This window comes from Anas acuta, chromosome 24 (genome assembly GCF_963932015.1).
Source record: "Anas acuta chromosome 24, bAnaAcu1.1, whole genome shotgun sequence".
NCBI classification, from domain to species: Eukaryota; Metazoa; Chordata; class Aves; order Anseriformes; family Anatidae; genus Anas; species Anas acuta.
Genome location: NC_089002.1, coordinates 6,269,909 through 6,291,713, shown reverse-complemented (window position 1 = coordinate 6,291,713; position 21,805 = coordinate 6,269,909). Strand labels below are relative to the sequence as shown.

General features: G+C 47.6%; 1 long non-coding RNA gene across 3 annotated transcripts in view; it reads right to left on the bottom strand.

The window, feature by feature from the left end:
- The window catches only part of LOC137844039 (uncharacterized), a 162,827-nt gene that overhangs the window by 116,557 nt on the left and 24,465 nt on the right, over positions 1-21,805 (bottom strand). The gene's annotated exons all lie outside the window — the stretch shown is intronic.

The following is a 21,805-nucleotide window of genomic DNA, read 5'->3' as shown; positions in this document are numbered from 1 at the left end:
ATGCCCATTTCAGGAAGCCTGACAGTTATGATAAAAGCAAGCAGCTCTAGGAAAGAAGCAGGGGAAAAAAAAAATTAAAAAAAATATACATAGCAGAGAGAAAAGAAGGCCAGTGAGAAATAATAATAATTAGAAAAATGTCACATTAAACTCTGAGAGCAGCATCAGCAGCTGCCTACACCTGGAGGGGGAATGCGGGCAGACAATCAGCAGGGCAGCGTGCCGCGTCTTGTGCGCATTCCTGCGGCCGAGGCAAGTCTGTGCAGCCCCAGGAAAATTCCACCTCCTGCCGTCCTGCCCCACGCTTCCAGCTTGGCCGCTTTGAAAAAAGAGAAGTAAAATACTCAAATGCTGCTAACATGGCCCCGGTTGTGCAGTTCATGCTTAGCTTGGTCTCCTTACAAGTGCTTGAGTAGCAGCGCAGCATCGCCTGGTGTTCCCTCAAGCCAGTCCAGGACAGCACGGTGGCTGTGTCCTGATCCCCAGCAACCTCAGCCTCCACTGATGGTCACACTGACTTCAGATATCCACTGGTAGGGGAAAAAACAATGTGCACATGCAACAGCTCGCTCAGCCTCAGTTTCACCTCTATGCATGGATAAGGGGGCAGAGGAGACAAGCAGCATGTTGGAAATGATCAGAGAACACCAGCATTACAACTCAGGATGAGCCCTGATTTCTTATGCCCTGCCTTGCAGCCCCCTCTGCCTCTCTGCTGCGAGAAACTTTGCTTGGTCCTTGGCCACCTACTGACCTCGGTGTGGGCTTCACCTCAAAAAAATGTAATAAGCACTTTGCCGTTCTGATGCTTACTGTTGTGTGCCTGTTCCTGGGAACACAGCACAGTCACCCTCCTATGCATTGTCTATACCACAAGGAGCCCAAGCACACACAGAAGCAAATCTGACTAGCTCAGGACTCTGCTCGCTGCGGCTCAGTGGGGCCACGGCACCAACCAGGCACGCCGTCTGCTTGCAACTGCTGCAGCCCCCAGATTTCTGGAAGGTTTCTTCCAGGGACAACCCGGAGCAGAGTTTACCAGGAGAATTTGTCTTCCTGTATTCCATTGTGATCCTGAGCTTGTACAAAAAAAAAAAGCTGGAAAGAGTAGCTAGATGGAAACAGAAAGCAAAGCATGTCAGGGCTCAGCTCAGCAGATCTGTCTTTGTGCTACCTCCTTCCAGTTCTCATATGCTGCCTGCTGAGCTGACAAGAGGTGTATTGGAGCTAGATTTTTTTTCTTTTGCCTCCTGTTGTCTTCACAGAATTTCAGACTCTGCTGCCAGATGCTCACTCATGCCAGAGCAGGATGAGTAATAGTGGCTTCATTCCTAAATGAGCCCCTCTGATTCATGAGATGTGCTGGCCGTTTTCTCCAAATGCCGAGGGAATCAAAGTTTCTCATGGGCCCCCTGCAGAAAGATTAACGTGTTAGCAAAAGCCTGATTGGGAATGTGGGTAAATAATGCTGGTTTGTGTGTTTGTTCTTTGCCTGCAGTTCTTCCTCTCTGAGCAAAGCCCATCAGCATTTCCATGGATATTACATCCATTATCATAATGAGGATGAGGTAAATCTTGCTCACCATCTTCTTGCTATTTCTGCCCTGGCTGTGCTTCTGTAATCTGCACCAGATTGCATCTTCAGCAGAGCCGTGCTAGCTGCAGTCATGAGATCATGCCCAAAGTCTGAAGTTCATATGCATTGCTTTATGTGTTTTTCCAAAGAAAACATCCAGAGGAAACTCATGAAATGTCTGCTCTTTCTTATGTTGCTTCAAAACTAAAAGACTTGTAAATCATTGCTGAATGGGATGCTGTAAGCTTTTCTCCCTCTATTATGTATTATGGGGAAATTAATAAGTAATGGGATTTGCAAGATGGAATACAAGGAAACCCACAGGGTAGGTGTTAGAGAGGCATAATTTAAAAAGTCAATGAAAGGATCTTTTAAATCACAGTTAAATTATGCTGATATTCACCAAAGTCCTATGTTAAAATGCTTTTTTCATAAAATATTGAAACTCCTTTCTGCAGTGACAAATTGCGGTTCCCACAATCCAAGAGGATTGAAGGAGCAGGCAAGGAGCCTTTTTTTGCACGCGATGCACCTGCAAAGCACCACCTCATCGTGCCCCAAAGCTCCCAGCACACGGATCCTCAGGAGAGGTTCAGAGAACGAGCACGGCTTCAAGCTTCCCAGGGTCTGTCCTGTTCCTCCCACCTCCTGCTCCTGACAAACGGGGTCCCAGCATTAATTCAAACATTCAGACAACTTCCCTTCAGGCTTGTGAATCAAGTGCTAGGCCAGAAATGGGAGTTATTGTAAGCTCACCTTTAGCTGCATTGCTGCTCGGTGCTGCATGAGATAAACCCATTGGTTTTTACAGGGTGTGCCACGCCATCAGCACAGGCTGGTACATGAGCTTTCTCCTTTTCTCGTAGCAATGAAATTCCTTTCACTGAAGCTTCATGAGTTTTGCACTTGGCAAACCGTTTTATCAGTTTGGTAGATAAGGCAATGGAAGCGACGGGAATTTAAGGGGGTCGGGACAGCAGTACTGAACACTAGGTTTTTGATCGGTGGAAATGGATGCAATAGCTGGCTCTAATGACAAATATACGAGGGGAAAACTCTGTCAGCTGAATGAGTGTTTCAACAGAGAAAATACAAATGCGTCTTCTTATCACCCATGGGCTCAGAACCCCATTGGGCTTGGTTTTCTTCTCATTTACATCAGGATATTGCTCCTACAGCAGGGTCTGCAGATTGCATAGATTATGTTGAATTCAGGGAAATAATGCCAGTTTGCACCCTCTAAGAATCTGCCCTGCTGATATGAAAGGTAATTTGCCACCAGTGTGAACAAGGACAGACTGAAAACCCCTCTTACATTAAATCACATAATATCTTCTATCTGCTAAATGAAGTCTTGTAGAAAATGGTTCAGCAGTGAAACCCTACCTTAGATCACATCATTTTAATGCCTTTTTTTTTTTCTCCTGTTAAAGCTTGTAAAAAGCAATCTCTGTCTTGTGAAGAATTGTTTTGCATTTTGGAACCTTAGGGAATTAGATGGGGCTAAGTAATTATGAGGAAACTTCCATGAGTTGAATAGAAATGGGCTAAATGGGCAGAAAGCTATACAATGCATTAAGATAAGGAAGCTAAAATTCGGGAAATGACTAAAAAAGATAGTTTAACCTTTCTGCCTGTTTTGAATTGATTTGAATATATATTTTAAAGGCTGTTTAAAACTGTCTGATCAAAAGTACCAAGACACCTTTGCATATCTGGACTGACTTTGACCCAAAGGGGAAGAAATCTGCCTCAGATCAGACCTTTTCAAATACATATAGATATATTTTCTATTTTGACCTTAATTTGAATTTCACATTCATCTCTAACAAAATTCCAACATCTCCATTGTTGGCCAAATCTACTGAAAAACTCATGGGAACGAGAGGATGGGAATTAATGTTTAGATAAGAACTAAAATTTGGAAAGAAATTTTGGCTTCAAGTGCAGGGCTGAGTAGAAGCAACGTATTTATAAAACAAGTGAAAATGAGAGTTACACAAATCCATCAGAAGTCAAACCTGGCAGGGTGTGAGCTCGCTGCTAACAGGCTCAGACCCGCGTCCGATGGTAACGCCAAAAAGGGCACGGTGTGGAAGTTCCTATAACGAAAACAAGAGAAGACTGTGTGCCACCTAACTCGTACACACGGGGTAGTGCAGCAAGTTTGCAGGGGTTAATAATTACAGAGGTACAAAAGGAGAGCCCCACCAATGACTTCGGATACCCCTACCTCCTGCAAGCGCTGGGAGATGAGAGAAATCGCACTAAAATTTTATGAACACAACTATTTGAAAAGTCATCACCTACAGATATAAAGAGAGTTGCCTTCAGCAGTTCACACAAGCATTTATTACTACTTGTCACATCTTTTTTAATAAAAAAGAAAGGTTTTTTACTTCCATTTGAAGAGAGAGAGAAGCTGTGCCTTCAGGCAAGCCGCACGGAGGAATGTCCAGCCCCACATCAAAATGCTGCAGTGACTTTTACTGTCACCCTGCTGCTTCTCAGAGGAGACAGGGGCTGCCTGAGACCTGACCACGAGGTTACACCATCGCCAAGGCAGACCCCAGTGTGGGCAGTGGGTGAATGTGAAGCAGGAGGCGAGGGGGCCTGGACCGTAGCTGAAACACCGCAGTGTTTTAGAGAGCCCTATGCTGGTGGTGTTTTATCACAACTGCTCCCCATATTAAAGAGAGGGGATCACCTGCACAAGCTCCTCCCCGGCCTCAGCCCTGCCTGCTGGCAGCATCGGGTCGATGCTGCAATTCTTTGTGTAAGTGCACAACGGGACGAGGAGGTGGTCTGGGGAGAGGTTCCCGGACAGATCCAGAAATCACTGTGAGAGAAATAACATGGAAGAAAGGAATGATTTTTTTTTTTTAAGTGCTATTTTTCCACTTTGCATTGTCCCAGGTGATTCATGAGCTGTGTGGTGCATCCAGCTACAGCCTTGGGGGAGGACCAGTGACCCCTGGCAGGTTGGGGAACTGCCCGCAGGCAGGGACCCCCAGGCTGCCCGCCCCTCGCTGCCTTTTCAGCCTCCTCCTCTTCAGGGTTCTGAAGATGCAGCTGAAATAAAATTCCTTTACTGGAGGGCACAAGAAAGCTCACAAGGATTTAATTTTAAGGCAAGTTATTTGTAAAGAGAGATCATCTGTTACCGAGGGTGAAATGCCAGGGGCAGAGCATAAAATGGCAGCAGAGATTTTAATTCTTTAAGTTCCACAGTTTTCATTTCTTTCCGCATGGAATATTTATGAAGGAATGTGGCGTTAGCAGCTGCATCTCCCTACTTTCTTCTTAGCATTGCTGTAGCATTTCTAAATCATTCCCCTCATGTTAAAAATATAACCTGGAAAAAAAAAATGGCCCGAACTTCCTCCCCCCAAAATCTCGGCTTATCTAACGCTTCCCCTCGCTCTCCACTTGGCCAACTGGCATCGTACTCACAAGACTCAGATAAAGTAACTACACTGATCTTAAGCAAGTGAACTCGGGTGTGGATTTGAAACTAAGCAGGGATTTCTGAGCTCGGGAACAGCGGCGCTGCCGCTGCAGAGCCCCGCGGGGAGCTGAGCCCGGTGCTGGCAGCGGGAGCTGCTCGGACCCAGCCCACCCTGCATCCCCCTGGTAACTGCAGCCTGTAACGGGGGAAATGTTAATAAGGTCCTTGGGGGCAAAGTAATTCCTTGATTGGATAAGAATTAGCTATTTTTTGCTGTAATTAACCTGAGCGCATGTTCCGTCAGTACAGAGGACAGCAAGATGAGGTGATGCTTCCTGCGTGCTTCCCTTTGGTCATCACTCACACGCGGCGTCACCTCACGTCTTGCACTTATTAACACACACCAGTACTAATTTTAGAGAATTTCAAAACTGTTAGAATGTTAATTCTCTTACTTTCTACAAATAATGTCTTTCCAGAAGAAACAGGCATCCCTTGCCTCAGCTCTCTTTACAATTCAAGACAGATTTTTGGCCTTGCAGTGTTCCCGTTCCCGCATCAAACGCTGGTGTTTACCACTTGATTTTTACAGTCCAACAGAGAACAAATTTACTCGGCGACTGCATGACAAGTGAGGCTGAAATTTAGGAGCTTTACGACGCATTTTTACTGGGTGATTCCACTTTTATCACACTGGCATTTTCCTAAGACGCTGCTACAATTACCCATTGTTCCTTCCTCGGTTTTCTCCGGGACAAATCCCGGTGAATTAGCAACTTTATATTCCCCTTGTCACCCAGCGAGACGTGCCGCATACCTCAGAGACGTAAATTTACAGCGCCATCAGCAGCGTCTCAAAAACATAGAAAGGAGGAGGCTCCTGGGGAGCAGAAGCAGGCCCCGTGTTTGTGTGGTTGCTGCATGAGGTGGGACATGGAAGCCTCAGCCTGCTTGAATTTTGAGGCGCACAGCACATGGCATGGTGTAGGGGATGTTCCCGTTTGGAGAGCTGTGTGGCTGCTTTTCATTGAGTTTTCTAACGCCCAAGACAAGTACCTGTGCCACGATCACCGAGGGGGCCGTGGCATTTTGCAGTCCCCACGCAGCACTTGCCAGCAGCTCCTGCGGGTGGTATCAGGCTGGATTGGCTTTGGATCCTGCAGGTTTAAGCCCCGGTGACAGGTGTCAACTTGATTAGAGGGGCTGGATGTGCCTGTGTGCTTAAAGGGGTTTAGAATTAAAACTGTAAAAAAAAAAAAACATCGGCCAGGAGAAAGGCTTTTATTAGGGTTAGCTATTCTCTTATGTGTGTGCGCACCTGATCCGGGGGTAGGAGGAGCTGGCTGTTGTTTTAAGTCTCTCTTTTCTTTTGTGCTGTGTCTGGGCAGGACCCATATGTCTGGAATGCGCCTTAAAACAGCCTTATCTCCACAACTGATCATTACATGGCAGGTGGTGGAGCCTACTTTATTTTCTCATTTCTCTTCTTTTTCTTCTCCTCCCTCTAACTTCCCCCTCCACCCCAGGGTAGGAATTTCTGAACCCCAACCAGTAAACGTCTCATGGCTCACGCACCTGGAATCCAATCCTCTCCATCACTGCTCAGCCACAGAAGAAGAAAAACAGTGGGAGGAAGCACATGAAAAGCCATGAGAGAAAGAGCACAGCCTATTCCAAAAGACGAATGCCCACAGTACTTCAAACTTTCACAGAAATATGAAAACGCACGTTAACTTTGTTAACTTCTCTTCCTATTTACTTGTCCAGGTCCATTAAAAAAAAGCTTTTGCCTTCTAAGAATGAGCAGAGGCCTCAGTGCCACCACAGCGGTGGTGGCAACAGCTGAGATGGTCCAGCAGCGACCCGCAGCCAGTGCTCAGACGAGGATTTACTCCTCAGCTCCTCCACTAAGCGTCCTTCAGAGAGCTGCTCACACCTCGGGGGCATTGCTCCTGGTGGCAGCACGTCCTGTCCTGCCTCCACCCCATGCCGAGTCCTACAGAGGATGACGCTTGAATGAATGAGGAGGGAATGCTGCAAAGCCTCAACCACAGCCTGAATATTAAGAACTTTCCTGCTGTAAGACCTAGGAGCAGGGTGGGCATTTAATGCAATATCCCCCAGTACGACAGCTCATTGTTAACTGTACCTTCCCTTCCCTTAATTAACCGTGAAAATGATGCCATGATTCGTCATAAGCCACTGCCAAATTTGCCAGAGGGGGCTGATAAAGCAAAAGAAAACCTGCTGAAATCAGGCAGGTATTTGGGGTTATTTTCTGCTTTAAACTTTGCTTGCTGCACACTTGGAGAGAGCTGAGCCCTGTGTAAGGACAGGCCACGGCCCCAGCCCCGTGCAGCAGCGCCTGCCTTGAACTGCGCAGCTCCCGGCGTGGATTTCGGCAGCGCAGGGCTGTTGGAACTTGTGCCACGGGAATGAACAGAGCAGCCCGAGGATTAGAGGTATGCAAAACGGCTGCAACTGTATCGCCTTTCCTCTGCCATCCCGGAAAACATAGCCCACAGTTATGCTTTCTGGGCTGGAAAACCCCACAAACCACAGCACACGAGTAGCAGCGGGAGCTGGAGGTTTGGGCTTAATTAAAAGAAATTTTATCACTCCCCGAGTGGTGTGGGCTCGAGGAGCAGGGGCACACACAGCCCACACCTGCAGCACTTCCAGCACCCCCAGCCCAAGCCCTGGGGACGTGGCTCGACCATCGACTGCAGACGGGATGGGACTGTGCTGAAGGAAGGGGGGCAATGATGCTCTCAGACCTTGTGTCCACTTTTTGCAGCAGAATGGCATCAGCCTTGGTACTCTCAGTAAGGTTTGAAGCAAATCGTGTCTAATCTATGGGGACAAGAAATTAAAAATCTGCGCAAATCCTCCCAGTGTGTCCCACTTGTCTCATTGCCTCAAAGAGCTGGAAGAAGGCAGGCCAGGGTGATGGGGGCAAACACCCAAACCCAGGTAAAACTCAACAGGGTCTGGGGCTGCGTTACCTGCACTACCTCACTTGGCACACAGGGAAGAGGAAAGAGAAGCAGCTTCTGGAGTGACCTACACCCAGACAGCACCCAGCAGCGCCAGCATTTGTCCTTGTTGGCCTGAAGAAGTGACTAAAGCCACCCCCTGTGCACAGGACCTACCACAAGGACAATCCCTGCCAGGGGACGACTGCTCAGAAACCAAGAGCGCGGCTCTGGGAAGGAAAGCTCGGAGAAACACGTGGCCAAGCCCACCTATTTTTTATTTGTATTGCATTTTGTGATCTCCTAAAGCTAGAGTCCACTTGGGCCACATTTCCTGCTATTCTGCACATATTTCCCATCAATTCAGTTTCACCCATCCGGGCTAGGGTCACTGTTTGTCAGGCACCCCCCGATGTCCCAGCCCGGGGAGCTCAGTGAAAACCTGTCCTAGACACGTGGGTGCCCTGCTGTAAATGCAGAGCACCCATCCAGAGCACCCAGAACAGAAACCTGCTGTTTCCAAAGCCTCCTGAACCCCTGGGGTTTCGCTGCCGTGCTCACTCACTTCTGAAAAAAACCTGGCTCAAAGTTTCCTCAGCTCGGTGTTTGAAGTAATCCCAGGAACAGATGGATCGATACAACAAGCTAAACATAGAGAGGAATTCGGTTTTGTTCAATTCTTTAACCTTGGAGTAATTTAGAGGCAGGAAATCTGCATAAATTATTTGAATAAAATTAATACTCAGCAAATCCCTGGAATTTAACCTTTGTCTTTTTTTCTGGGGCTAGAGACAGTCTGCTTACTGCTGTGCGAAGGAGCAGGACGGGCAATCTGAGCTTAACCCGAGTTGTTTCCAGTACAGCCTTGATAATATCAAAAGGTCTCACAAATTTTAGTATCACTGGACTGATTTTGTAATAAAATCATACAAAATCCCACAAACATTCCTGGAAAATATTTTAAGAACATATTTAATGACTTTAAAAAAAAAAAAAATCAGTCAAAAATGGGTTTTCCTTTTCAAACGTTCTTTGCTGTAATTTTTTGAAGGAACAGAAGGAGGGAATTACATTTCCAGCTATGAAAACTGGTTGAGTTGCAGCCATGGACGTGTCAGTGATGCTGCAAGCGCTGCTGACCTTGCCCGGATGATCGCTGGGTTTATCACGTTCCCTTTATCTCACAGTTCTTTCCACCAGAGGCTCTTAAAATGTTTCTTATGGTATTTATACCACGGTGCCTTCACCCACCAGCACACCCAGGAGCTGCCCAGGCTCACAGAACCACACCTCCCAACGGGTTGGAGCAGCAAACGAAGGAGCTGGGATTTCCCATGAGTGCAGAGGCAGCTTGCAGTTACCCGCAGTGGGATGCAGTTTGGTCCCTGCTTTTGGAACTGGAATTTCCCCCAAACACCCCTGGTGTTCCCGGAGAGCACAGGGGCTCCTGGAGAACACGTTAATGCACAGGCTGCATGCTGGGATCTGGATTTCAGGGCACCACTTGGTTCGGTGACCAAGGGCCTGGGGGCAGCAAAGACGTTAAAGACAAAACAAAGCCCAGGAGAGTTTCTGCAGGGTGCTGGCATTCTCCCAGCTGAGACACCCCCCCAAGGCTGCATCCCACGGGTGAGGATAAAGCACCGTGGGTGCTGCAGAGCACTGCAACGAGTGGGGAGATACCAGCTGTAGTGCAACAGCTAAACGGGGACGCTGTCCTACCCAAGGGCTCAGCTCCGCTTGTGCTGCAGGGCTTGTGCACTTGTGCTGCAGACGAAAGAATTCTAAACAAGGTAAAAATAAAAATAAAAGCTAGATATCCGGACTTCATCTAGCCAGCAGCTGCACCTACCTGTGCATGTATTTCTGTGCACAATGCCAGTGGCCACAGGAGTGTTTCTTTCCCTCCCACACCGTACCGTACCTTGTCCTTATTTCCTTTATGAGCACTTAGCCCCAAGGCATTAATTGTTTACGGCGGGGCTGAACCTCAGCTCTCACAACGCCATTAACTGCACTGAAACCTGGGGACCTGGCCTGTAGGCTCCCAAACCTGTACCTCTCTTCTTTCCCATATTACACATTCAGGAATAAAATCTATTCCTCACATCTAAGTGCACACAGCCACGCGTCCACTTACACTGGACATCCATTTCAACCCATCAGTGGTAGCAAAATTGTGTTTGTGTTGCATGTTCAGAGTCTTCAGGGGTTCTTACTTAGCTTTATTGTTACAGCGAAAATGCAGAAGGGAAATTCAAATCAGGGAAATGCAATAATCTCCGAGCCTGCTGTTCATCAGCGCATCACCCGTTAAAGAGCGGAGTCCTTTATTAAAAAGGACACGTCTTATTAAAAAGATATGAAACAAAAGTGATTTTTAATTTTATTGGGGAGACAGAGTCATTGCTAGAGACAGCCCGTGGCTACGTGCGATGATCAAGTCAAGAGGGAGGGCAGTGAAGCACTAACACAAATATGAAGCTAATAACTTTTTTACTCTTAGGGAAAGTGCCGTTCAATTTCTGATGCTCCAGGCATGTGCAGCTTGAGTGGAAATTTAGAGAAATTACATCCACCTGCTTCCATTTCTTACATCCAGGGCCAGATCTTCAGCCAGCGTAAATCAGTTTATCTCCATGCAGCCAGGCAGATTTATGCCAGCTGAAGATGTAGCCCCTGGTCCTGCACTACCAAATAAGAAGCTTTAAAATACAAATGAGCTTGAACCCCTTACAACATATTCTCCGCTCCCAGAACTCAGAAGGAAAAACAGACCTGGACTACCTCGTATCCTCCCACAAGTCATGCTGCCTTTTGGGTAATGGATGATACCCATCGGGGTTATTTTTTATATATATATATAAACCTGAAAATAGTGGTTAGATTTTAAGTATTGATTTTTATTCCTTCACTAACACCTACTGAACCAATGTTTTCTTTATATACTTGGGTATGTATTTCTGTACTTCTACAGGCCTGCAACAGGAATAAATGAGCAGCAGAGACGCGAATATCGGTGTCTCTTATTCCCTTACCAGACTTAGAACAGGCACAGAGCAAAGGTGAGGCCGTACGACCGCTCCTCCACAGCTCACATAACACGCTTCAGTGAGTCACCAGGCAGCGAATGTGGGCAGCCACAGGCAGAGACCGTCCCCTAAGGACATCTGGTGTCACCTACACAGCACCAACACCCCTTCCTGCGGCGTAAGGGAGATCTGAGTGTAAGGCCAGCACGCGCTGAGCTCTGCTGTGTCTCTCAAAGCACTCACTTAAGCCCAGGCAGCTGTTAGCAAACCTTCCTCCATCACCTGCTGCATGCAGGAGACGCTGCGGTCCCACACGAGCCTGGTGCAGAGCTCCTCGGTGAGCTGTGAAAGCACCAGCTCACTGCACGACAATGAAAACAGGATGAAAAACACAAATGTGGGGTCTGACGGGTCGAATTCATTTTAGCTTTGCAGCAGGAGTGGATGCCAGCTTCTCAAATCCAGTGGCTTTGCGAGGTTCTGCAAGTACAGACAAAGAACAGCTTGCGTGTGATTGAGAAACTGCGTATACCTGCAGGACAGTGACTGATGTCAGACTCCCCTGGCTGCCTCATGCCTCTGCCACAGTAATTCCACAGCAATACATCGATGAAGCAAGTTGCTTCATGTTTGCTGCCTAGATAAAAAAGAAATTAATTCAACGTGGATGAGAGCTTAGCTGTGCCATTGGGTGTTGCTGGTGGTATTGAAGGAGAGTTGCTGCAAAGTGTGAGTCGGGGACCAGCACTGCTTGTGTTTGGACACAAGCCCCCTCCAGCTTCAGCTGCAGATTTCACTGGACAGAACAGCCAGCCAGAGCCAGAGAACAGTTCAGCCACAAAAAGGCTCAGGGAGAAGCAGGGCATGGAAATACTGGCAGGGTTTCAGCTTTAGCTTCTGCTTCCCTGTGCTGGTACAGATCTGGAGTAACTCCTCCACAGTGAACAGAGCCAACCTCAGCTAAAGGGGTTTGAATGGAGGGAGCACGGTTTTGGTGTCAATTCTCTTGATTGCTTTCAAGCTCAGCCCCTGGGTGCTCTGGCTCTGCTTTGCAGGAGCAAAGGAAGAATTCTGCACTTTTTTCAAAGGGATGGAGAGCAGTGGCTCTTGTTGTTTTTTTTCTGGGAACACCTACGGTGTCTGCAAAATTCCCTTCTCTCCATTCTGAGTCAAGATAAATCCCTTTGTCAAACAAACAAACAAAATTAACTGTGAAGCAGCCTTCACCCTTTCATGAATGAAACAGATTCCCTAAAATATTATCTATGTTTATATTCAACACTGGTTTCTTGCACATCCAAAAATGCCCTCTCAGAACATGAAAATACCAGATAACATCAGGAGAGGGAATTTAACATCTCATTCTAAATCATTAATAGAACATTGGCATAATGGGACCCTGCACACAGCCCCGACAGACCGAGTTCTGCAAAAAGGCAGAATGTAAAACACAGGCTCACGCAATGGGGACTTTGCTGAGAGTTAGAAATCTTCAATTTTTAAAAAGGCAAAGGGATCCCAATCAAACCTGAGCTGCCTGTCTTCCTTTATCTCATTATAATTGTTGTCATCAAAAATCCAGAGCTAAGATGTCACCTTAGACAGGAGAGCATGGGAATATGCATTGCAACAGTAAATAATGCAAGAGGAGTAGATTAGTGCATAGCATCCTTTTTAAGTCTTCTGCTTCTGCGATGCTGGAAGGTAATAACAGCCCATCATTTGCAAGTAGAGTACCTTGCACTTCTTTTTTTTTTTTTTTCCCAAGGTGTGGTCAAAGTTGCTTGGGTAGATACTGCTCACTGAGCGAATATGCCCTCGAGTTATGCATCCCACAGTGGGAAAGGGAAAAGACTCAGGGAAAAGCTCAAATGGGAGCCACGAGCCCTGCAGAGGTGGCCCAGCAGCACTGGGCTGTTACTGCTGACACGCGGGGGCCGGCTGGGTCCCGGTTCACACAGTGCTGCAAGGTGCATGCAGCTCAACACGCGTGCTTCAGACACTGCCAAGCACATTTTACTGCTCCAGCTGCCCCAGCGGGCAGAGCAGGGCGGTCGGTGCAGCACAGGGGCAGGTTTGGGGTTACACAGACACCACTCACCACTGGGACCCGTTCTTGTCAACCTGGGGCAGCGACGTCCGCCGCGGTGCATCCGGCTCACAACCTGCCACTCATGGGGATGTCCCTAAATAACTGCCCGGGTAAAAACATCATGCTTCTAACCAAAATAAGCCAATTAGCAGTATTAGCGTTGGCTGGGCCTCAGTCCCAGTGACCTCCAGCAAAGCGGAGGCATCTATTTTAAATATTGCTCTGAACCCTTTCATCTCCTGCTAAACGAAAGCCACACATAGACGAGTGCTCTTCTGCTCCCCCCAATCTACATGAAGATCAGAACATCAGCTATTATGCAGAACGATTAAAATCATCCATCCTGGATTTTAATGCACAGCCCTGAACAGAGGGATGCGATCGTTCCCACACACCAGAGGCCAGGAGGAGGCTGGAGGGCCCGGCTCTGACAGCCCTGACCTGAGCTCAGCCCTGGCTGCACCCCAGCTGCCCCGCACCGTGCTGCGGTCCCACAGGCAGCCTGCGGCCGTGCCTCACCTCTCCCGTTCATTTCCAGGTGGGCCACGACGCAGGGTTTGTAAGGGAAGTTTCACAGACTCTTAATAAGGTGCCTTTGCCTTTGGAGATGTTGCCTGCGGACCTGCTAGAAATGGAAATGATTATTTTTCCCTTCAGCGCAGCATGCTTCAAATTTCAGACGGTGTTAAACAGCTGCTGGCCTCCATGCGTGTGTTCCTAAATGCTGCCAGGACCAGACTTGGTCAGAAGAATGAAGCCTGAAACTAAAACTTATTGATTTAGACACCATATAGAAGAACCTGCACGTTAACATACCCCGCTCAGATATGATGGGATCCATACTTAAGAAAACAGTCTGTCTGGGGCACTGTCTGGATTTTCCTAGCCCTACAGAAGCCCACACGCAGGGCACAGCAAAGCAGCACGCCTGCAGTTGAACACCAAGCCACTTGGCCTGGATCTGAGGGGACTTTGTGGTGCACTGAAAGCTCACACGCACGGCGCCCTGGCTGCTGCACGCTTGGTCCGGGGAGCACGGCAGAACAAGTCGAGACAACCCCGAGCTGAATAACGCTGCAGAAAGGAACGTTCCCAAAGGCGTGTCCCTGGCTGGGGCTGGGATCGGGGCTCGATAAGGCAGCGTGTGCCTGCACGTCGGCCCAAGGGAAGGGCTCGGGTTACTCCCAAGCTGCGCTCTGAGCTGCAGACAAAGGGCCAAGAAGGAGCTGACGGAGCTGCGCAGCTCGGCGTGCCGCAACACATCGGGCGCGCTCGCAGGAAGGGCTCTGCCTGCCACCGACCTCCAGGAAACGAGCGGGTCCCATGGCTGGAGAGGGGCACGGAGACACCGAGGGGAGAGCTCGGTGCCCGCTTGGAGGAGGGAGTGGGCTGCAGCAGGACGGGGCTGGCAACGTGTCCCCAGCACTGGCACTTCCTCGAGGATGCTCTCTTAATTGCATCTGGCAAATGCCAGGGAGAGACTTCCCCTAGCACGCAGATCCATGGGCAGATGCACAGTTAACGGCTGCAGAAACTTGTAAAAAGTTATTATCCACTTCAGTCAGTAAAAACAGAAAAAGAAACGAAAACAGAAAACACACTTCTTGGTGTTTTCAGCTTTGCCCAAGCCATAAAACCCAGTGTTGCCATGCTCTGACTTAACGCTGCCAGTAAACGGAGTTAGAAAAAAAGTATCAGAAAAGGCTCAAACACTATGAAAAACCCTCCAGAAGCCAAGGATATTTATCCAAGCTAAACTCGTATTTTTCACTACCCCATTTTAATACCCAGCTTTGGTGGCACCTGTAGATGCCATACGGATGAACACAAACGTTCTCGTAAACAGTGACTGCATCGTCCCGGTGCAGCAATGCACAGGGTTTCACAAGAAAGCCATTTATGCCCAAATCCGTTATTTAGGAACCAGCACAAAAAAGGCAAGGCCATCAGTGAGGCTCTACAACTGCCTGTGGCACCCTCTGCTTTCCTGTGAGAAAATTCTGACCCTGCTCTCCCTGCAAGGGGAACCTCTGCTGGAGCGGGGGCTGCCCACGAGGGCTCTCCCAGCACGCTGTGCCCCAGCCCCACAAGGGGAACAGGTCGCTGTGTACAGGGACTGCTTTGAGCCCAGGGATGGATTTCTGGGACTCACACCCCTCCTTACAGCCACCAGCACTCCCAGCACGGTGGAAGGAGCGCTCTCCAGGCGATGCACACCTACGCTGCCTGCTTTATATAATCCTTCTCGGCGTTGGCCAGCCCGTCCCATGAGCAGGGAGTCCCTGAGGATACAGCTCCCCTGCATCTTCTCCATCCTGGGAGAGCCGAGGTTTGCTGCAGGAAGAGGAGCTGTTGTTTCAAATGATAATGAAGAAACGCATCTGTTTGACAGGAACGTGCTGGCACATGCTGAAGGTAACGAAAGCGCCACTGCAGGAAATGAAACCTAACCTGCGTGAAGTCACAAATAGATTAACTGCAAGAACTGGGGGAAAACTCCATCTGCAAAGAATGTCAGACCTGTCAGGAGCGCTCCCATCCATCCCCTAAATAGGAACATGGCAGAAGTCAGAGCCAGCTGCTCCTGAAGCCCTGAGCTCAGCCCCGCACACTGCAGCACCCCGCGCACTAAGGGCGGCCGTGCTCCAGCATTAGCCCACCAGCTGCAGAGCTGCCCTCAGTTTGCTTTGTTTGCTTAGCTGTGAGATGCAATATTCTCTTCCTCTATTTGCACGCTGAGCAGAACTTCACACGAGTGGTCTGCTAGAGCCAGGTAAGGGGAAGGAAACTGAAATCCAACAGCTTTCACGAAAAGCCTTCTAGAAGGGCAGGCAGCATGCCTCGTTTAGGCAGAGTGAGCAAGGAATTGATGCTCTGCTGAGGGTGAGGGCCCTGGGTAAGTTTTGGGCCTTTTCTCCCATCAGATTGGGCTTAAAGCAATACAATTTATCTTCCTCAGACATACTTGGGATTTACAGTTGGCATAGCTAGAGCTGTGTGCCCGTAGTGTTTTCAGAGAGACTTGGCTTGTTGTTCGTGGCTTTCCTAGTTTAAAATAAAAAACAAAAATATTGTGCTTGCAGTCTGCAGCCTCCTTGGAAGCCGTCCCTCTGTCCCTCCCACCCACAAGAGTTATCAGATTCCTTAAAATGCCTGTTATTGCGGAATACAAGTTTTTAGTGTTGCTCTAAACAACCGAACAGAGGGAGGAATATTACCTCCGTATTTTCCAGGTAATAGGTTTCTGAGTAATTTAGTTTTCCACCCTGTGCTATGCTTCTCTGTACATTTTTATAGTATAAATAACACAGATCTCTGTAGACATATATCTGTATCCGTGATTCAGTTCTATCAGCTTCCTGATAGGTTCCCTCCTCAGTCCTGAATTTCTGCCATCAGTTATCTCGTTTGGTTGGGAGCGAGCAGTAGGCAAGGCTCCAGCCTGAGAACACGCAAACAGGCTCCTAAAATGCAGCTGTGCACAGAGAGGTAGAAGCCTCCACAGAGTGATGGCTACAACAAGGCCAGATGTTTCTTGCAGTGCATCACCACGGCATTAAAATTTACAGAAAAGTTAGAAAATTCATCTTTGTGGCTTAGAAATTCATTCCCTATGAGGGTAGATGCCCAGATTCTTCTCTTTTCTCTTGCCTCCCCCTCCCCTCAAATCACCAAGCTGGAAAGCACACTCCTGAACAGTGCTTTGGTGGCTTTGGGCCTCATACATCAGCTTAAAAGGTTTATTTTTAAATTCTTGCTGCCTTAGTCTTGTCAGCAGGATGAAGCATTTTGCCTTCTTGCTACCAAATGAAGCGTGCAGACCCAAGTGTGCACAGAGAGCTTTAATTGTGAAGCAACCTGTGAGCACAGACCCTGTTTTGTCTAATAGTTCTGGAGCACACTGGCCTGAAACGTGGAATTTGGTATAAATACCTTTGTTCAGGATGGTTTGAGATGGACTTCAATGCTCAAATGCACTGAGCCCAACGAGCCTGAGTTGGTTACCCCAGCCAAAACACTTTTAAGACTGCTGGTCTGACTGATTATTAAAACGTGACTCATTAAAGTTGTCCCACGCATTGATTTGTTGCATCATGCATGAAGCTGTTTGGCTGTTAGGGTTACTCACAAGCACGGGCTGGGTAGCCATGTATTATTGCAGAACTGAAACCTACAAATGAAGAGAGAAATCGACAACCAAAGCCCGTATTTTACCCATCTTCTAATGCTGCTATTTTTAAATCCAGCCCTAAAGACCAAGCAATATTTTAACAGCGCTTAGTTATGTTCTGAAGTGGAAATTCATGCACCACGCTGAATTTCAGGTTTGGGCTCCTTTTAGACAAAGAAAATTCAAGCAACCTGCCAATAATTAAAGCAGGGTCATTCTTTCTTATCTTCAAATGCAGAGAAGAAAAGGAAGGTCTGCTACCTCCAGAGCCTAGGGACACTGTTTAACAATTACGGTATAATCAATCTTTAATTATTTTCTTTGAAGGTTATTTAAGCCCTTCCCTTATGACAGCCCCTTTGGGAAGCCTCAGCGGAGACAGGGCAGCAGCTGCCGAGTCTCCTCCTCTCCCCAGAGGTGCTCGCAGCAGCACTGGGAGCCGGCACCACCGCAATGCTTTGCTATGGACCTCGTACCACTGGGGCAGCCGTGGCAGCAGCAAGCACAGGAAGAAGCAGACAGCAGCACATCATCTCTCAGGAGAAGATTTGTTGGCACGAAGGTGCCTCGCTGTCTTCTGAAGCAGCTCCATGTCCACACTACCTCACTTCATCAATGCGACTGCATCCTGCTAACTGCGACAATGCCAAGCCGTGGACGTTGGCATTTTCATGCTCAAATTTATGCATTTTTCCTAACTGTTCCTGTCAAAAGTCACTTTTTCACCAACACAAATGTGCACTGCATCAACACTTATTCTTCCAGTTACTGAAGCAGCAGAAAAGACCAGCTCATCTACCCTTAAAGGTTGGGCTTCCTTCATTTTCCTGGTTTAACATCAGGGTTTAGCCAGCTCATATCTCCTCCTTCTGAGAACGTGCAAGCTTGAAACAGCAAAATTTAAAAAATGCTATGGAAGAAACTGTGAGCTTTCAAGTTTTCTGCTGTACTGCAGAAGCAAAAAGATCCTTTCCGGTGTCTCAGCACCCCCAGGCATGCTCTTAAACTCAGCCTTAGTTTGTCATCCCATAAAGACTCGTGGAAAACACAGAGCTAATGCGATGTGTCACCAGCAGCCTTTTATAAAGCCAGAGTGCTCTGTTGAAACACGGGCACAGCCCCTAGAAGCAACAGCAAGAGAGCAGGTTACAGCTTGTTGGCTATTTTCAGCGGGGTCTGAAGTGAGTGATGCCTTCTGAAGCAACTCAATAAAGCTGCACAAAAGAAAAAAATACAAATATTTTTTCTCAGAAACTTCCTTCTTTTAAAGAAGTATTTTCACAGAAATGGTCCCTGTTGCAAAGACAGAATCAAATCCCCCCCCCCCAAAAAAATGGTTTTCTTCCTCCTTTTCTCTAGCTTCCATCCTTTTTCTGCTTACTTCTTTAGCGATCAAAGAGCAGAACAAAGGGAGAACAACTTAAAGAGACTAAGAGATCCTCAAGTCCTAATAGGCTGCTTTGCCATATAATCCCTGTGGCCAGAAGCTGTGAGTTTGAGCATGAAGAAGCCCTGCTCCCTGGGTATCCCAGGGATGGGAAGCTGGGCGCCTTCCTGCTCTGCTGCAGGCTCATTAACCCTGAACTCTCAGAAAAGATGCTCAGGACTGCCAGGGACACACGTTACAGTTAAATCGGATGCCTCTAAAGGAAGAAAAAAGCAGATGTATTAATGTGGAAGAGCCAGATATTTAACTAAGCTGCAGAACCAGGTGTGTAACCTAATGCCAACTCCCATTGCCAAAGGGGGAATGGGAAGAGAATAGAGGCAGTGTTTTCTTTTAAATTTGGAAGTGAAAGGGAGAATGTAAAGCTGCGTGGAGCCTGGGGATGGGGTGAAGATGACAAGAGAGGTTGGTGCAATCAGTTTTCTTTCCTCTGCAAATTGCAAATAAGCAATTATGGCTGAGAATATTTAAAATAAAATTACAGGAACCTGTCATCTGTTGCTTGACCTCTGTACGGATGTCTTGTTAAACGAGGAGCACAACTGAAGTCTTGGTGATTTCAAACCATTACAGGTCTAACGCCGTTTAGTGTAGAAGTGATTCATCAGGACAAGCATCCTGGAAACACTTCAGCACACTTTGCCTTCTTCCTTGCAATTGCCAGGATGTGTAGTCTTAAAGTCACTATGGGTGACCTGTGACACTGCAGAGACGTCTGCATGCCAGTGAAGGGCAGAACTCATCTGAGCAGGCTGTGCGGATCATCAATTGCCACGCACTCCCTGCGCTGCCACGTGGCAAAGAACAAAAACCTGCGAAGAGCAAGCAGTAGAAAGCAAAAGTGCCTTTAAAGCTGCGTTTAAAAAGAAATAACACTACCTGGCAATTCAGATAGAGCTGTAGTCTCAGACAAGTGGTAGGTGATGGTACGCGAATAAGCCTCAAAGAAACTTGAGGAGTCTCAGCCCTGCCTTTGTGCTATTGTTCTGGAGCACAAAGCCCTCTCTTACCTCCTTCAGTCTTAACTTCGCAGCTAGCATTTCCCTCTATTCAGAGCAATAAGCTTCAGCACATGCCCACCTTGTGAGGAGCAGTTGCAGAAATGGACTGACTGAGCACACACACTCACCCCGGCACTGAGCACGACCGAGCTGTGCTCCCACAGACCCGCCGGCAACGCCCCCCAGGGACCCCCACGGGTCCGGTCTGAGCAGGCTGCAGGGGAACAGAGCGGAGGTGCCGGCTCCCTGTGATCAAACACCATTTTTTTGGCCTCGCTTCAGAAAGGTTAGGAGACTGTTTCCCTTTATGCATGAAGGAGAGTAAGCGCTGCAGGGGGAAAGGGTGCGGGCAGGCCGGTTACACTGCGGCACAGCAGCCACAGAAAGGATGCAAAATAAAAGTGAACAATGCTCCCCTCTGGTTCATTTCTCAGAGATAGGAAATATTAGGAATGCAGAGTCTGATGGCTCTATTTAATCTTTACTCCTAGGTAAGCAGTTGCTTTACAGAGCAGTTTTTCACCAATCATAAATAAACTTTGGAGGCGAAGGGAGAAAAACATCAAGTAATTATTCTCTGCCTGCTTGAATTTACAGTAGGCAATTTCAAGAGACGTGGCCCTGAGCTTTCTTCTGCTGTGTTTGATGTCTCAGACCTGCAGACCAAGTAAATAATTTGATTTCATTTATTGGACAAATTCAGAGGTCAAAGCTGACAAGCCTTCAAGACCACACAGGTTTCCTCCTCGGAAGCCAACCCGAGGTGCAACGTGCCGTTCAGATACCGCAGGGAAGAGCCTTCGTCCCCTGACATATTTCCATCAGCAAGGCTTGAGAGTTTACAGCAGCAGTTTTATGATGTGTTGGCAACTTCTTCCACCTAACGGGTACGTGTTCAGAGCTTAAGGGAAGCAACAGAAATGAGCGGGTACCACGGAGCAGCCTTATGTTCTGACCGAGCTATCCGCACCGCAGCCAGTCCCACCACAGCCGTCCTTGACGGCAGTAGTTGTAAATTGTAAAGATTTTTATTGTTTTACAGTAGCAAATAAAGGTCTGATTTGTATCGAGGAGAACTACTGCCCTAGCTTCAAACTGTGCAGCAGCGTAAAACTCTTGAGTTTCACGAATAAGCACTTGGCTTATTGTTTCACAGAGCCCTAAGAAAATAAAAGCTTGCAATAAGTACAATAAGCATGAAAAAATAACCCCAATAGTGATAATCTACAGTGCATATTTCACATATGAAAAACATTGACTTCCTTTTCTCGAGAAGTACTCCAGCAAACACATTAATAGGCCGACATGTTCAACCTGACATTTAAAGTAAGTGTGGCAAAAATCCAAGCATTTTATTTATAATTGTGGGTAGTCGTGATGGATACTGCTGCTAAGTGCAATTCAGCACAACCAGAATTAAAGACAAACCCTGTGACCTGTGTCCTAACCAAAGCAGCTTGAATTTTGCATCTCCAGCTTACCCAATAAACAAACAACAGCAGCAGTCCTTATGTGGGAAACGGCATGGAAGAAAGGTACTATAGCACTATGCAAAGAAATAGAGAGGATTTTATGTTTACTCAGTTACCTACACACTGCTGTATTAAAACAGCAAGCTTACTGAAATATTTTTATTTCTGTAGATTGGGAGACTTACAAATCCAGACGTTTGCCTTCCAGAATATTTTTGCAAAATATTAACCATGGACACCACGAGCCAGGCCTGCAGAGCACTCCCACTGCTTGGGAGGCTGAAGGCCAGACCCTGCCCCAGCCACCCCAGGAGCTCAGCGCCCACTCAGCACCACCAGCACCCATTGGGGATGGCACAACAGCCCAAAACATGGTTGAAGGCGTGGGGTCCCAAACCCTCAAGGAAGAAAAACCCAGTGCTGGCTGCAGCTCCCAAACTGAAGACTGACTGAGCAAGTAGAATTGCATGGAACAGTTGGACCCCGTGTAAGGAAGACAAGGATGAAAGAAGTGACTCAAGAGATTTGCAAAATACACAAGGTAACTTGGAGTTTCATTTTAAACAGATTCCTTTAGAGCTAGAATTGAGA